The sequence below is a fragment of the Mytilus californianus genome, unplaced genomic scaffold (assembly GCF_021869535.1).
Source record: "Mytilus californianus isolate M0D057914Y unplaced genomic scaffold, xbMytCali1.0.p SCAF_23, whole genome shotgun sequence".
NCBI lineage: Eukaryota > Metazoa > Mollusca > Bivalvia > Mytilida > Mytilidae > Mytilus > Mytilus californianus.
Genome location: NW_026262672.1, coordinates 1,195,874 through 1,210,775, shown reverse-complemented (window position 1 = coordinate 1,210,775; position 14,902 = coordinate 1,195,874). Strand labels below are relative to the sequence as shown.

General features: G+C 32.9%; 1 long non-coding RNA gene across 1 annotated transcript; it reads left to right on the top strand.

Annotated features, from left to right (window-relative positions):
• Window positions 1-404: 404 nt before the first annotated feature.
• Window positions 405-9,748, top strand: LOC127732307 (uncharacterized). Its single transcript, XR_007996172.1, has 7 exons — window positions 405-528; window positions 1,207-1,332; window positions 1,634-1,736; window positions 4,283-4,365; window positions 5,288-5,462; window positions 8,533-8,750; window positions 9,303-9,748. It is a non-coding gene; the product is annotated as an uncharacterized LOC127732307 (long non-coding RNA).
• Window positions 9,749-14,902: the final 5,154 nt, after the last annotated feature.

The following is a 14,902-nucleotide window of genomic DNA, read 5'->3' as shown; positions in this document are numbered from 1 at the left end:
TTTAACGGTTATTTAATTCTTTAATGGATATCAGTATATAAAACTTATTTAGAAGTTGTAATGTACTTGTAAGTTGTTGTATGAGAAACGGGTTTACGCGACCTAAATTTTATAGCAAATTAAAATCCTTGTAAACTCTTTACTTCTCTAATGTACGAAGCTGAAGAGCATTGTGGACCTACAATTTCTACAAAAAAAAACATCAAACAGTTCTTAACACTAGTAAAACTTTGATTTTGGCATTTCAACAGTGAAAATGATAAATTAACAATACGTTAAATGAGAAATTTATCCGCATAAATATAGTAATTACATGTATTTTTTAAATTGAAGACGTTCCATAATTTTTTTATTCATGCTATTTGACATTTAAGATGTCGAAGGTGACACACCAATTGATGATGCAATTGCAGCAGGAAACGACAAAGCAGTAGAATTATTACTTGCTATTCCATCAATCAATCTGACACTTCGTAACAACAAGGATTTTAATCTACTAATTTTTGCTGCATTCAAGGGAAATGATAAGTATGTACTAAAATGTTAAGTTTTATCTCTTATTGGTTTTATGGTGTTTAAAAATAAACTTCTGACAATACTATAAATCAAGATTAGGAAACTGAAACTAATCGCTTGGTTTAATTGAACTTGAGTTGGAATCTCAATAATGTATTTATCCATACACAAATGTTCGTCTTAATAATCCCACACTTATGACAACAGAGGGTTTAAGTCGTAAAAAAGATTCTCAAATAAATAGGCCCTGAAAAATCACTGTGCCGCTGCTGGTTGACTACCAGACCAATGGAATCTCATGATCACAGGACACAGTCCTTCAGTACTGGAATTTTAAATATAATAAATATTGTTTGCAAATGTCAAGTTACATAAAATAGTGTATATGTGCTATAAACTTAGATTGCAAATCCCCCACACAGAGTAAAGATAGACGAACTTAGCTATTCTACAAATATTTATGATTGTGTCAATCAAACTTGTGTAATGTTGATTTCAGTTTGAATTCCTCCTGATTGAACAGTTTTGCGTTTTTAGATTTGGTAATCAATCAAGTATGTGTGAAGGGTACCTACATGTAAACGTATCAGCTGTCAATCTCTCTTTTAAGGAAGTAGGCCTTATTAACTTAAGAGTAACTGCAATTAAAAAATAATTGAATTACCTTTTATGCAAAATTTTATCTTGAAGTGCGACAGAAAAACTGTTAGAAAAATCCCCAGAGCTCTCTAAAACTACGAAAAAGATGGATTTTCGGTCCTGCATGTTGCTGCTATCAATGATCATCAAGATGTTGCAGAAACTCTTTTAACAAAGGTAAAGTTATGTTTTCGAAAAAGCTCGTACTAAATATCAACCAAGGAGATTAACATATACTAGATGTGTCTGTTGTAGTTACTGTTATTATTGTTTCTGAAGTAAAAATGTATCATTTGAATCAAGCATTTTAAAATTCTTTAAGATGTTATTTTCTTGTAAAACAACAGCAACTATACATAGAGAAAAATGATATACATTTGTACCTAAAAACAAGTCTGACTGATTGAAACATCAGAAATGAAGATATTGTTTTTTTTTTCGTTTCTATTTAAGTAGTTCTTTTTTGAAAATGCTTTAGGGTGACACAGACATTAATCTTAAGAATGAAGGAGGCTTAACTCCTCTTCACGTTGCATGTCATGAAGCATATTTTGAAATGGTTGAGCTGCTAATCGAAAACGGTAAGTGTGTATTTTTCTTTAAGCACCAATCATTTAAATAAATAATATATCTCTAAAGTTTGCACTGACAAATACATTATCAAATATACCTTAAAAGGACTCTTATAGTTGACATCTTTACTCTATTCCTTAACTGACACGTGTATTAAAGCTCTTTCTCTGCTGGTGTTGAGTTGATGTGATTTTTATTCGGTACTTAATCATTGTTCCCACAAGTCTTTTATGTTAGAAATGGGTATTCTCCTGTTGAACGGTGTTTTAATTTCTTTTTTCGCTTTAAAGTATAACACGAATTATATCATTCTTAATTCTTGCAGGAGATTCAAAAATTGAAAAGAAAAGGATCTTTTTAGATACCTGTATAGTCGTATGTTCTGTAGGTCAGCCTATTGTGTTATACTTCCGATTGTAAAATGTTGATTAAGTATTAACTCGCGCAACATGTGATGAATCTAAGGAGGGAGACGCTACCCATAAATATGCATCCGGTCTCGCTCTTTAAAGAATTTATGTGATTCCTTCAATTTTTGTGCAACATTGATTTGTCTCTTCTTAATCGATTTACTATGTTGTGTTTTGTGTACTATTATTTGTCTGTTGGTCTTTTTTTTTTTTTTAGCCATGGCGTTGTCAGTTTAGTTCCATCTTTGATTTTTTTTTATTAATGTGCAATTGTAAATGATTTGATGCAAAGCATCCGGATAGCATAACTTCATCCCCTGTTTTTGATTGTGTTCGTTTGGTTAGTTTTCGTTTTTTCATGTTGTTTGTTTATTCGTTGCTTTTTTTATTTTTGACCATGGTGATGTGAGTTATTATTGGATATGTTTTTTTTATTGTCCCTTTATATCCTCTCGCTAGTTTTTCTCTCTTACTTAACGGTGCATACACTATGAAAGATATGATATGAATGCTTTGACTGATTGCTTGTTTGATTAACTCCAGTGGCAAATATTGCATGCATGTTTAGGACACGATAAAATTAAAAATCAATACTATCGAGGAAGGTTCTGTAAAAGGGAGTCGACCGGGATGAAGAACTGAACATTTTGAATGTCTCTAGAAAATGAGTTTATACTGGATAGGGACATACATTTAGCTTCCCAAAAGGCCATTCACTGAACCCTCAAAGAGTGGTTGAAGGGTTCTTAAAGTGCAGGGAGCATGACACTCTCTATACGAAGAATTGGATTTAATGTCCCCATTCTGATTAGGCATGGCTGCGAATTTACCCATCGCGCATAGCCAAACAGACACACCACCTTAAAATCTTGTTACACCCGATTGAAAAAGGACAAATGATGACCATACATATATACCCACGTCAATCCTTGGGTTAAATAGTATCAGTGCAATTATAACAACTTTCCATCAAAACATATCTAAAGACAAAAAAATAGTTGCATACAATTTCTATTAAATTATTATTATTATTATTATTATTCAATATGATATTGCATCAGTAGTAGATACAGAGCTTCAAGTGGGTAAGTTGCTTGTGAATTCAGGGAAATTTATTTGAATATATCGGTTATAGTCTCATTGACATTTACAACATATTAATACCATTTTAGCTTCAGATAAAAAAACTCTCCTGGAAGATCATGTTGAAACTTAGGATTTGGGATAGTAAGAAATGTGTCGAGTTGAGCGACGCAAAAAAAAAATAACATTCAGTTCGTGCCAAAATATTACATTTGTGTTATTGTAGGGGAAATCGTAAGGTTTGAGTTCCTGATTACGCTTCTCCAGGTCATTAAGGACAATTACTCATGTAAAGACATGTTGAAAATGCCACGCTTGACACCCAAATATTATCTTATATACCATTGAAATAATAATATATTTGGTCAATCATGAGTTTTACAATTAATCATATAAGGGAACAGCTATCAATATTAAAAGTGTTTTTATTATATGAAAAAGAGTATAGTTAGAAAAGCTTCCAGGAAACATGCAAAAACTAAAACAGCACACCATCATTCCCTAATATTTTCGTTCTTTATGTCTGAAAAACAAACAGAAGAAGGTATTGCCTTATATTAAACAAATATTGAAATGAAGTTTGAAGCCAGAAATGATGACACAACATAGATACAAATGACATCTGAATCAAGTGTTAGACACCGCTTATGAATAAAGAGTCAATTAGATACTGATTTAATGCATTCATCAAATTTGCTATAATTTGTGCACGTTTGAAATACAGAAATGCTCAAATCTTGTGAACAAATTTCGACCCCCCGTTTGAAGTATTAAAAAACTGGACCCCCCCCTCCTTTTACCATTTTGAAAATTTTTCAAGGCCCCTTTATTTTCTCACCCTTTCAAGTAACAAATGAACAATCCCTTAGATCGGCACGAAGCATATAAATACAATTATCTCAGATTTTATTATGAAGTATTTTCATCGATACTGTAGTAAATAAAAACCGCTCACAACGCGATATCAGATTAGACTAACTTCTTATAATATACCGTCTCTCATACTTGTCATAGTCTTTTGAACCTGTTTTCGTATAAACTTATCAGACTTTTTTTTCCAGATGCCGATGTCAACACAAAGAGTAATACTGGGCATACACCTTTACACGTCACGCTTGGTGTTGAACAACAGAAACTTCCAGGTGTAAGATATCCCTTTTTTGTTTTTTGTGTTAATTTTATTTGAAAGTAAATGTTTTAAAGATATTTTTGATGATGATTAGTTGATAAAGTGTAACGTTTGTTTTTGTTAGTTTAAATGGACTTTTCCTTATTGAATTTACCTGGGAGCTTGGTATTTCTGTTATTCTGTTTTCTTTGACGCTTAGTAAATTATATCAATGTATTACTTTTTATTTATCAAACTTCAAGTACTAGTATTGAAAACCAAGAGTTCCCAGTATGGGAGGGGTCATATATACCGAAAGTTCGAATAATTTAACATTCTATATACAGTACAGTTGGTATCGGTGATGTTATATGTCAACACACAAGCACCAACATCTGTTATTCCACCAGTACTGGAATCAGCCCCGTGGTGTACAAAATCACAAAGATACCAAGACTGAAATTTGATAGGACAAACGTGCAGTTCGTCTTCATAAGACTCAACAGTTACGATCGAATCAAAATAATTGAAAGGCCAAAAGTACGGAGCTCATGAGCACTGGAAACTGTATTGTTGATCATCGGAATCACTTGCATAGATTACTCCTAAAATTCCTTTGGCACAAAAAAAATAACGCTGTCATTTGACAACGTATCCTAAGTAAAAGCAAGCAAGAAAAATGACTGAGGGGAATACTGCTTTCTTATGTGCTACAGGACATATTTCATCTTTAATTTTTCGACGCCAAACTTAGCATTCTACCAACATACAGCTGTTAGCATTAAATATCACAATTTGTAGAAGTAAAGAGAGAAAGTAAAACCACATTCGCAAAAATGTAATCTGTTTATTTAGAGGTTAAAAATAAGCGGACATTCTTTTTCATACTTGAACATTATCAATTAATTCATAATTGGCATAAAGGTATAATTATTATTATAACATTTTTGTTGTGAAGCTGTTAGGATTAATGTTGAGTCGACCAAATGACGAGAGCGAACGGGTGAAAATCGCCTGTTTGTTAATTGACAACGATGCAGACACTACAATCAAAGATAATACAGGGAAAACCCCCTTCAAATATGCAAAAGTCCGAGAGTACGGGACGGAGTTCTTAACTTCATAAAGCGAATGTAAGTACATTATTATATAACAGGCGACCATATACAAATAATTGTTCTTCAGTGGCTAAATAAATACCAGTTACACATATAAAATAAAAAAAAGCATAATAATGAAATGTTGTCACTTGAAAAGAGAAAATTATTAATGTTATCAGCCATTTCAATCTGATTTTAACAGTTCGTTAATACGTTGAGCTGTTTCCCCACTGTCCCTTGTTCGGGGAAGGTTTAACACCCAATACTATGTTTAACCCCTTATTCTATATAAGTCAAGCGCATGTAATTCAGTTGTTGATGTTCGTTGCTGTCTGTCATATTAATTTTCGTGCATTATTTTGTCATATATCAGGCCGTTGGTTTTTGTTTATGTTGTTTTACATTTTGTTATATCATGGTCTCTTATATGTGACTGCAGGTTTAATTTTACGCATTGTTAAAGGCCGTATATTGCTTAAGCTTTGCTTAAATCTACGTTATTTGGACTGTGATGGGTCGTTTCGCATTGATAATCATATATAATTTATTTAGAGTTACTACATCGTGTTACCTCAGCCATGACAAACGACAGTCTACAAAACACAACAACGAAAACTGAGTAAAACGTACTACACAAACACCGGGACTGATCTGAGAGCTCCAAAAGGGTAAGGAGATTCAGCTCCAAAAAATGAAAACAACTCTTTATAAGCATCCGAAGCGCTTTTCTGGATTATCCTCCATCAGGAACGATCAAAGTGGAATATTTGAAAGCTAATGATGTATAAGAAACGAAACAGTTGAAGAGCTGCATGACCAAATTAACAAAATTAGAAACAATGAATCAGATGTGAATATTTGAAGCGCCAAACGATATAGTTTGTTTATATGTGCATAAGTATAAAAAAAAAAAACATTCTATTCTCGATCTTAAATTTAATGACAGATTAAAAAATAAAATCCAACTTTGTTTCATTGAATAAAAGCAAACGTAGACTTACATAACTTGTTAGAGGAAAATAAAACTTTGCAAGGAAAATCTCTGATTTAAACAAATATTTCTCTGAATCTGACAATATCACCATCTTAGGACGTATTTTTTTTTAACAAAAAACGGGGTCTTTTATAGCCTATCAACGGTATGAGTTTTTCTCATTGTTTAAGACCATACAATTGCCTATAATGCTTACATCCACTTCATTTGAACTTTGGTGGATATTTGTCTTATTGGCAATCATACCACATCTCCTTTATTTTTAGCTCACCTGACCTGAAAGGTCAAGTGAGCTTTTCTCATCACTTTGCGTCCGTCGTCCGTCGTCCTGCGTCCGTCGTCCGTCGTCCGTAAACTTTTACAAAAATCTTCTCCTCTGAAACTACTGGGCCAAATTTAACCAAACTTGGCCACAATCATCATTGGGGTATCAAGTTAAAAAAATGTGTCCGATGACCCGGTCAACCAACCAAGATGGCCGCCACGGCTAAAAATAGAACATAGGGGTAAAATGCAGTTTTTGGCTTATAACTCAAAAACCAAAGCATTAAGAGCAAATCTGACATGGGGTAAAATTGTTCATCAGGTCAAGATCTATCTGCCCTGAAATTTTCAGATGAATCGGACAACTCGTTATTGGGTTGCTGCCCCTGAATTGGTAATTTTAAGGAAATTTTGCTGTTTTTGGTTATTATCTTGAATATTATTATAGATAGAGATAAACTGTAAACAGCAATAATGTTCAGCAAAGTAAGATTTACAAATACGTCAATATAACCGAAATGGTCAGTTGACCCCTTTAGGAGTAATTGCCCTTTATAGTCAATTTTTAACCATTTTTCGTAAATCTTAGTAATCTTTTACAAAAATCTTCTCCTCTAAAACTACGTGGCCAAATTAATCCAAACTTGGCCACAATCATCATTGGGGTATCTAGTTCAAAAAATGTGTGGCGTGACCCGGCCAACCAACCAAGATGGCCGCCACAGCTAAAAATAAAACATAGGGGTAAAATGCAATTTTGGCTTATAACTCAAAAACCAAAGCATTTAGAGCAAATCTGACATGAAGTAAAATTGTTTATCAGGTCAAGATCTATCTGCCCTGAAATTTTCAGATGAATCGAACAACCTGTTGTTGGGTTGCTGCCCCTGAATTGGTAATTTTAAGGAAATTTTGCTGTTTTTGGTTATTATCTTGAATATTATTATAGATAGAGATAAACTGTAAACAGCAATAATGTTCAGCAAAGTAAGATTAACAAATAAGTCAACATGACTGAAATGGTCAGTTGACCCCTTTAGGAGTTATTGCCCTTTATAGTCAATTTTTAACAATTTTTCGTAAATCTTAGTAATCTTTTACAAAAATCTTCTCCTCTGAAACTACGTGGCCAAATTAAACCAAACTTGGCCACAATCATCATTTGGTTATCTAGTTTTAAAAATGTGTGGCGTGATCTGGTCAACCAACCAAGAGGGCCGCCACGGCTAAAAATAGAACATGGGGGTAAAATTCAGTTTTTGGCTTTTAACTCAAAAAACCAAAGCATTTAAAGCAAATCTGACATGAAGTAAAATTGTTTATCAGGTCAAGATCTATCTGCCCTGAAATTTTCAGATGAACCGGACAACCCGTTGTTGGGTTGCTGCCCCTGAATTGGTAATTTTAAGGTAATTTTGCTGTTTTTGGTTATTATCTTGAATACTATTATAGATAGAGATAAACTGTAAAAAACAATAAATGTCGGCAAAGTAAGATCTACAAATAAGTCAACATGACCGAAATTGTCAGTTGACCCCTTTAGGAGTTATTGCCCTTTATAGTCAATTTTTAACCATTTTTTCGTAAATCTTAGTAATCTTTTACAAAAATCTTCTCCTCTGAAACTACTGGGCCAAGTTAATTATAGATTGAGATAATTGTAAGCAGGAAAAATGTTCAGTAAAATAAGATGTACAAACACATCACCATCACCAAAACACAATTTTGTCATGAATCCATCTGCGTCCTTTGTTTAATATTCACATAGACCAAGGTGAGCGACACAGGCTCTTTAGAGCCTCTAGTTATATTTATAACAATTTGCTCCTCTATTTATTGTTTCAGGCAACAAAGGAAAAGTCAGAGTGGAGCAACAGCCGCAGGTGATCCATTTTTGGCCCTTTTGTCTGCCTTGCTAGTTTTGCCTTGCATTTCATGTAACGACAATGTTGCCAACGCAACTTTCCGTCCATGCGGTCATAAAATTGTGTGTGCTGAATGTAGCGTTCGTTTTGACGTATGTCCAAAGTGTAGAACTGATGTTGAAGCACGAATTGATGACGGTAAGAATAACACATTGTGTTCAATCATCACTATTAAACTTTATGCCTGAATTCGATTAGAATGAAGTTAATTTTGATAATGTTCTGGCAAATCATAAACAAAACAGGTATTGAAATGTACGGACATTTACTATCAATAGACCGTAGATAGGATACCCGTTATGTCGGGGTAATAATCGATATTTCACAATCATAATTAACATTTTGATACCATAGTAGCAGTGATTTGTTCGCCTACTAAAGATATTTTTGGTCATGTTGAATATTCGATAATGAACATTTGAATATCAAAGAAAAGTTTTTTTTTGTTATAACATTGTAAACCAATGTATGTCTAATTTCAAACTGAAAACCGTTCAAAGAGCATTCTTTTTCCAAGTCGTCCTTATACACTTACGTCTGTTTGTAAAACACCAACAATTATAATTAATCTTCTTTTTATGTATTTAAAGGTTAACCCTCCGGTTTGTATAATTATTACAGTAATTATTGAAATTGAATCGAACTTATTCGATTTTTTTTTATGTTCTGTTGTTCTTTTCATATTTCCAGAGGGAAGACGCATCGTATTAGAAAATCCCTGTCAAGTGCAGTAAAAACAATGGAGGATAGAATTTACCCGTCAAGACATGAAGTGAACAAAGTTGTTAACCTATATGTAGTTTTAATGAGACTGTATTTTATATAAGTTGTCTCCCATGCATGTTATGTATATTCTTAAATCATCTTTGAATGCTTCTCAGTAAATAATATTATTCTTAACAAGGAGTAGTAGATAGCAAATTAAAACAATTATCCAATGCGATAGATTACTATCCAACACGGAAGACAACTGCCATGTACTTAGTAATTTATGTCGTAAGATCGTTTGAAAAGAAATATGATTGATGACGGTTATAAGTCATCATAATAAAGATATAGACGTTTATTTCTAGGAATATTTATACGCTCATGTTAATAATCACTTATTATAAAATGTATTAAAACGTTAGAATTACTCATCCCAATTCATGTAATGTTTATATATCAAAAATATGTATCTAATCTCTAATCTGTAAATGTTACTATTAACCGTATCAATTTTATCATTTTTTTTAGAGAGAAAAATTGTTTCTTTTGTCATGATCCAAATTTAACCTCAGTCTTGACTTTGCTTTGATTGAGATGTATTTATGCTAAACGTGGCATCAATCAAGTAGACTTTACAATACAAACTAATTTGTTGTGTCCAGTATATTCCAGTTTACTCAAATGTAATTTATATTTGTATTTTATAGTATTTTGATAGTCAAGCCTTAATTTTTTTATCGTATAAATTGGTAAAAGGAAAATATTGTTGAAATGTCTAAGTGAACTTCCATATGTTTTGGTTTCAGCGTTCTTGATGAACATAAAGCCAGAAATGCGTTACGGACGAATCAAATTAATAATGCTATTTTCCTTTACTATCACTGGGTCGATACCCCGAGGATATCATCAAATCAGTAGTCAGCGCATCGTAATTAACATGAATTTCAACAAAATACTTAGAAAATAAGGTTCCAACTGCCTCAGACAAAGTTGACCGTACATTACTTTGGCTATATTTTTAGATCCCTTTTGGTCATATATTTATTCATGTGTTAAGATCTGATCCTTGGCCTTCACATGTATGGGTTTGAGTGAATCTGATAAAAATGAATCCAGAAAAGTGCTTCAAACGCACATATTAATAGTTTATTTTCATTTGGAAGGGTTAGTTACTTCGTCAATGTTTGAGATGTTAGTCAATTTGTCTAAGTTAGATTCTTAAGAAGTTCTAGAAAATGTAAAATCTCATTCTCTGAACCAATTTTATTAAAACCTTTAATTTGTCCACCCTTTACCTCACCTTACCGCATGAAACATTAAAACCCTGTCTTAAAGAAATAATCCACAATGCTTTCCACAATTCAAAAAGGTACAATACGCTACAAATCAATCGTGTTGGGATATAATTATGCATATTTTGTTAAAAATGAACCCAAAAATAAAACATGCTACACCGAAGATCAAGAAATCAGTGCTGGAGTTTGTCCTTGACAACATATTTGTTGCATTTAGAGGTCGAATTTTCTAGCAGATTAGGAAATTTCGACTGCCCCAAGGAATTCGAATTTTCAAATAAGGGGTGTAAATCTTGCCTTGCAACAGGATTCCAGCGGACACTTCGCTGAGTTGTTAAGAGGATTATTCAATCTCCCTACAGGAGAGGCGGAATATATCAAAGGTATATTCAAACGAGCTGTCAACACCATGGCAAAACACGCAACACGACCAAAATGCAAACAACATTTCACAAAACACAACATAGAAAACTAAAGACAAACAACATTTCACAAAACACAACATGGAAAACTAAACACAAACTACATTTCACAAAACACAACATAGAAAACTAAAGACTGAGCAACAAGTACCAACCGAAAATCGGCGAGGATCTTAGGTGCTCTAGAAAAGGTAAGCAGAACCTGCTCTTCTAGTGACACCCGTCGTGTACCTCATGTAGGTACACACTCGTTGAAAAATCTAATTCGTTAGGTCACATATAAGGAAAAGAGGACGGTTGTCATTACGACCATAAAAACATACCCGTAGTCATCTGTCAGACAACTCATGACTGCGTCCGTAATATTTTTGAAGGGATGTTTTCCTCTTTACCACTTGTAACACTGGGTTCAATAGCTTCTCTTTACCCAGCAATCCTCTTTAAAAAAAATCATGAAGGAAAAGCATGCTCTCGATCGATATATACATGTAAGAATATACAAAGACTATTTTCAACTTAATGCAAATCAGAACAAAAATCAACTCATCAATGATTTATTCAGTTATACACAAAATAGGGGAAAAAAAACAGACACCGGTGCTTCTACTATCTTTATAAACCGAACCATAGTTTATCTTAAAGTGCAAAAATTACAGACACAATATTTCCATGTTGTAGGAAAATATATAATTTATTTATACCAGCTTTAGAAACAGAGAGAAAAGTCAGGCTCGCCGAGCTTTTCTCCGGTTTCTTACCGAGTACAAGTATATTTTATATTTTCTTACAATGTGCGTATATTGATTGTATACTGCAGTTTAATATCAACGCTTAAGTGTTTAGTTTTTTTTTATTATTTCCCAACCATTGGATTTGATTTTTTAACGTAATCAACATGACTGCAACGCAGACAACGATGAGGACCAAAAATTGAACTGTTACGTGAACAGTAATTTGAATATAACTGGTCGCTCACTACAGAAGCGGGATACCAGGAGAATATAAATGTATACTTTATGTGTATTGCCTCATGTTATCTGTCTACCTGTTTTTGTATAGTAGAAAAGTCGATTGCAGGATTAATATAAAATAAAACAAATAAAGAGATAACAGAGATATGGTTTACTAGTTTAAAAACTACGATATAATACAACAAACCATCAACTACTAACAACTTTATCTTCGAAAAATCTGGGATACACACATAGGTAATCCCTAAGGGTGACTGTGGTCTACTTCTGAACGGGGGTAAAATCTTGCCAAAGTTGGGACATTCGTTTGACTGTGCAAGATGTACAAGTACGCATCATAATTTCCCCGACATTCATTCCGGAAGGCCTCTATTACAGGGCCTACCTATTGTACTTATTATTTATTTGTTCTCGTCCTGAACATGAATATTTGTTACTGGACGTTGAGTAACCGACAATCGATCAATCAAACACATACAGATAAACAAGAAAGAACAACACATAGACAAGATAGCCTGACTTGGTCACAAGATGTGGTAGGTTTATACTAATTTAACGTACAACACATGGTCCATATAGCCTGACTTGGTCACAAGATGTGGTATGGTTATTCCAATATAACGTACAACACATAGTCTAGATAGCATGACTTGGTTCAAGACATGGTGAGTTTATATCAATTTAACGTACAACACATAGTCCAGATAGCCTGACTTGGTCACAAGATGTGGTAGGTTTATACCAATTTAACGTACAACACATAGTTCAGATAGCCTGACGTGGTCACAAGATGTGGTAGGTTTATACCAATTTAACGTACAACACATAGTTCAGATAGCCTGACGTGGTCACAAGATGTGGTAGGTTTATACCAATTTAAGTGCACAGAAATCTTTGCCTATCTATACGATATGTCGTAAAACACACAATGAGAAACATTTGCAGTGCAGCTTTTAGGATGATTACTTAATTGAACATAGGATAAACAAGAAAAGAAAAATGTGTCTGAGGACACGAATGCCCCCAGCTCAAGCTTGCTTGTTTTGGTTCTGAGAAAGATATATGAGTTTCATAAAATATGCGAAAGGCATACTTAAGTTACACTTGGGAAACGAAAAAAAATAGGAATTTTCAAGGTTAAAAAGGGCCATAACTCTAGAACGGTAAGTGACTTAGTGTCCAAATTCGAACTCTCTCTCTGCGAGTTTTGTTCTTAGCATTGTGTATGAGTTTATTAACTTTAAATGGGGCAGACTTAAGTAAAAGTGCGGAAACGAAACAATTTTCAATTTTCCAAGTTATAGAGAGGCATAACTCTTGAACGGGTAGTGACTCACTGCCCAAATTCGAGCTCTGTATGCTAGTTTTAATTCTTAGCATTGTGTATGAGTTTCATGAGAATATACATGAGTCAAATGTAATTGATTACATTATATAACTTTTATCTAAAATAACCATAATTACCTTGGATGACATTGTATACTGAGATATTGACAAAATGTTCTGAAATATTTATCCTCGCATAAAAAACCTTTATTGAGTGGATAAATGTGTTTTTCATTTTTTTAATATAAACATTAGGAAATAAAACAAGAACAGATTGCCATTGCACTGTTTGATAGCATTCCCTGTAAAAGCAATACCATTGTCTAATTAACACTAACATTATCTAATTAATCATAAGCCTAGTGCATATTTTCAATTTACAAACAAAAACTGAACATTACATCCACTTCATTTTAACTTTGCTGGATAGTTGTTTCATTGGCAATCATACCACATCTCCTTATGTTTATATATAATGACTAATTAAAGACCCTGTAGCTTTTTATCTGTTTGAGTGAATACATGTGTTTTTCATTTTTTTAATTATAAACATGTTATTAGGAAATAAAACAAGAACAGCGTGCCATTGCACTGTTTGATAGCATTCCCTGTAAAAGCAATACCATTGTCTAATTAACACTAACATTATCTAATTAATCCTAAGCCTAGTGCATATTTTCAATTTAGAAACAAAAACTGAACATTACATCCACTTCATTTGCACTTTGGTGGGTAGTTGTTTTATTGGCAATCATACTACATCTCCTTATGTTTATATATAGTGACTAATTAATGAAAATGTAGCTTTTTATCTGTTTACATTTACTTTTATTTACATTTTTTACATGTGTAAATTATCACCTAAAATTTTATGAAAAACAATAGGTGACCTTGGGAAATAAAAACAGATTATATTAATTGCTCGAATCAATAAAGTTATTAGTTTATTTTCATACTTTACATCGATGAATTAAATATTTTAATATTGGTTACTTAAAAAACACATTAAAATTTGTATGGAAAGCAACATATATACAAATTATGAACACAAGAATTAAGTTTTAAATTCCAATATTGATTAGGTGTGCTAATTTATGTTAATAATCAAATTCAAAATTGGAACCGAACCCCTACATACATGTTATATGCTGTTGAATGTCCTTGTAATTATATTGTGTAAATCCCAAAATGAAAATATGGAAATGTTATTCATTACGTGAACTGTTTTTAAAATAAATGGAATATTTACACTTAACATGGTTATATTAAATCTTAAATTGTTATATTATGAAAAGAATCAATCACATTGACCCATGGTCAATCACAGTGATCATAATTTTGATGATTTTCTTTATTCATGCTTGTACAAAATATGTATAAAAAACCAGTTTCATATACAAATACAAATACGGCTATTGTTTGATTGAAATTTCCTGGTATTCTCCTCGGATTGTATAGTATTTTGCCTCGGACTTGGTACAGCATTTTAACTTGGACTTGGTAAAGAATCCTTCCCTGACCTTGATGCAGTTTTATCCCTCGAACTTGGTACAGTATTCCCCCTTGGA